General features: G+C 35.7%; 1 long non-coding RNA gene across 1 annotated transcript; it reads left to right on the top strand.

The window, feature by feature from the left end:
• The first annotated feature begins 901 nt into the window (after positions 1–901).
• Positions 902–2,083, top strand: LOC131409966 (uncharacterized). The gene is made up of 2 exons (XR_009221096.1): positions 902–1,081; positions 1,674–2,083. It is a non-coding gene; the product is annotated as an uncharacterized LOC131409966 (long non-coding RNA).
• Positions 2,084–3,597: the final 1,514 nt, after the last annotated feature.

The following is a 3,597-nucleotide window of genomic DNA, read 5'->3' on the forward strand; positions in this document are numbered from 1 at the left end:
GTAGTAATTATCTTCCCAAGATTTTGATGGATGCTGGTTTATTACAGAGGCTGCTAATTTATCTTTGCTCCCTTCCAATGAAGTTTAATAATATCTCTAATGGGAAGCAATTCCTTCTAATAGGAGAATGCTTTACTCACTGTACTCCACTATGGGGTAATATTAAAAATCTTATTCATTTGAACTAATAATTTCTCTTTCTTTAGTATATACAAGAAAATTAATGAAAACTAGATTTTTTTTAATATTGGAGTCAACTTCATGTACCTCATAATAAATTTCCCAAATTTAATGCATAAAATATTGAGAGCTTGAAGTATACTTTAATATTATAAATTTCTCTTTGAAAAATTTGCTTCATTGTTAAGCCAGGTTCTAAGGTTAAGCAGATGTAAAAATTCATGACTCTTTAAAGGTTTAAGGTAAACTTTGCAGTATGTACAAAAGAAAGAAGCTTGCATTAGACTTTTTAAAGGAATACCAAATACTAAAAGATAGATTTTTTTTCATGTAGACATAAAAGTTACTCTACTTTTGGAGAGATGGATCCAGTACTAGTTGTATAATTATAATTTTCTTTAACTTTTCTTATATTTATTTTCCTGCATTGAAACTGATAAATGAATAAATTATAAATCATAAATTTACCAAGGCCATCATAAATTTGGTCTTTTTGGATAGAGAGACTTATCACTTCAAGTGGAAGTGGACTAGAAATCAACTGTTTGTAAAGTGGTAAACACATTTTTTCCAAACTTTGACTATAATAGAGAGATTATAAATGAGATGCATTATCTGCTATATTTAAATAAGATAATATAATACAAAATTTGAACATATTCATGTATTATATCTAAGATTTTTCTTCTATTCTTTTTTTATATTGGATTTAGTAGTCCAGCATTTTCATATTTATATTGTAAGAGACTTTTTCAAAAGCATACTGATATCTCATTGGATTTGTAATCATCTCTCATATTCTGCTACAAACTCTGGCATCAGCTCTGTCAGGACAGGAGTCTCTGACATGTTCCCTCACTGCCATATCACCAGCACCTAGAAGAGTGCCTAGCACACAAGAGTAAGTATTTGTAGAATGAATTAAAAAGTTAATGAATGGATATTGATTTACAAATTAATTTCCACAAATAATTCAATTTTAGAAGTTGTGTTTTTCTATGACAAGCATAACACATGATTACTGCCCTCAAAGACTTTACCTTAGACTATTCTTTGAGTTCTAAAATCTTAAAATCCATAGGCATGTATACACATGAGACTCCAATAATCAGTTCACTAATAGTCACCAATATGCAGGTGAGAGGCCTTAACATAGACTAAATCACACCGATCCAGGCCACGGAACATAACCATCTCAGTTTTGATATCCACCAGGTCCAAGGCTGCTTTTATCAGAATCTTAAGGCAATGACAACTGCATCCCCACTGTCCCGTCATCCTGCGTCACACAGCAAGTGTTAGTCCCCCTTCTTCTCCCACAGACCTTGTTTCCATGTGTGAGGGTGAATTTTATGTGTCAATTTGACTGGCTGAGGGATGCCCAGATAGCTGGTAAAACATTATTTCTGAGTGTGTCTGTGAGGGTGTTTCTGGATGAGATTAGCATTTGATTCAGTAGACTGAGTGACAGAGAATTAATGTGCTCTCTGCAGGCATCATCCAATCCATTGGGGGCCTGAATGGAACAAAAAGGTGGAGGAAGAGTGAATTCCCTCTCTCTTCTTGAGCTGGAGGTCCAGCATCTCCTGCCCTTGAACATCACAGCTCCTGATTCTCAGGCCGTCAGATTCCAGGACTCACACCAGCAGCCCCGTCGTTTTCAGGCCTTTGACTTTGGACTGGGAGTTCAGTTCCCCTGGTTCTCAGGCCTTTGGATTCAAAGTGAACTGTATCACTGGCTATCCTGGTTCTTTAGCTTGCAGATAGCAGATTGTGGGACTTCTCAGCCTCCGTAACTGTGTGAGCCAATTTCTATAGTAAAGCTCCTCTTACATATATCCATATATATCCTATTGATTTTGTTTCTCTCAAGAACCCTCACTAATAAACATGATACTTGGTATGTCTTCAATTCCATATTCTTTTTTCCCTCTTGCAATCTCTCCCCTCCACTTTCTGGAAATTTATTTTCCATTATAAATAAAATACTATAAATCTCTTCTTCTTAAAACATGTCTCCTTTACTTGATTGCCTTCCAAGGACACTGCATCCCTTGGATCCTCTATATGGAACAATCATCAATTTTAGAAAGGATTATGCTAAGGCATGTGATGAAAGTAGGAGTTGGCTGCTATTAGCGTCTTTGAAATTAGCAGCACTAAGGAGTGGAGACTTTGTATTTGAGTTACTCTGGGATTGAGATAGAGGCACTAAAGATACTACAAAATATCTTTTCTCACTATTTATTGAGTGGTCAGTTTTAGATTTTTATCAAATGATGTCTTGACTTATTGCTCCTTAAGCCTGTTGCACAGTCGTTAATCTTTGTCCTGGGAATGCCCTTTCCGTCTTTACCTCATTACATCTATATTACTCCAGGTCAAGTCAGGAAAAGAGAAATCACTCTTCTTATTTCAGTGAGATTGACATTAATACGAGGGATTGGGATACTCAAGTGATGGAAAAGCTGGAAGGGCAACCGGGGTGGGGGGGAGGTGAGACAACCAGCATTTAGCAACATCTGAAAACTTCTGCCACTTCCTTTTGCTGATAAAACAATGGAAGATGCAGTTCTACCTGTGCTCAGAAACCAAGGCATTCCAGAAGCAGCTAGAACCTTGAGGAGAGTAGGAAATAGGAAGGTTCCCAATAGAAACCATGATCACAGAGTAAGGAACTGTCTTTTGCAATTTGGCGCCATGTAGAGACAGAGTTGCTGCTGGAGATACCACCTTAGAGAGATCAGGAGAGAGAGAGAAACACCCTGGCCTCTTGTTCTTCCTGTACTCCAAGCTTCTGCTAGGAGCTTCCATGGCTACATCTACCAGGAAGCCAGTTTTCATGGAAACCTGGAAATTGGAGAACACTGCTATACAGAACAGAGCAGAAAAGGGACAGGGAGGAAATATGAGAGGTAAGAGGCAAATGAACAGCACAATAATAGGCTTCTAGATAACAAATGCTTTGTTTCTTCTTTTTCTTACCAAATCTTTTGTTATTTAATTTTTTTTTTTTTTACCCTTAATGCATTGGTTCAAGCCCCCATTTCAATATTGGTCAGAAATGACAATAATAGGTACTTACATGTTCTTTCTTATTTTAAAGAGAATGATTCAAAAATTTCCTCACTAATGATGGGCTGTGTCATAGGGTATTGTTTTTGTATGTATTCTTTATGAGTTTAAGTGAGTTACCTTCAATTTTTAGTTTGCTAAGAATAGTTATCATAAATGGTTATGAAATGGATGCGTTTTTCTAAGTTCTTTACTTATCAATAGAAATGATTCTATAATTTTCCCTTTAATCAGTAAATGTGGGAAATATATGCATATATGTCTATTTGTTAAATCAACCTGACATTTTTCAGGATAAATTCTATTTATTCTCATTATATTATATTATATTATATTATACTA

The sequence above is a fragment of the Diceros bicornis genome, chromosome 9, assembly GCF_020826845.1.
Source record: "Diceros bicornis minor isolate mBicDic1 chromosome 9, mDicBic1.mat.cur, whole genome shotgun sequence".
Taxonomy (NCBI): Eukaryota; Metazoa; Chordata; class Mammalia; order Perissodactyla; family Rhinocerotidae; genus Diceros; species Diceros bicornis.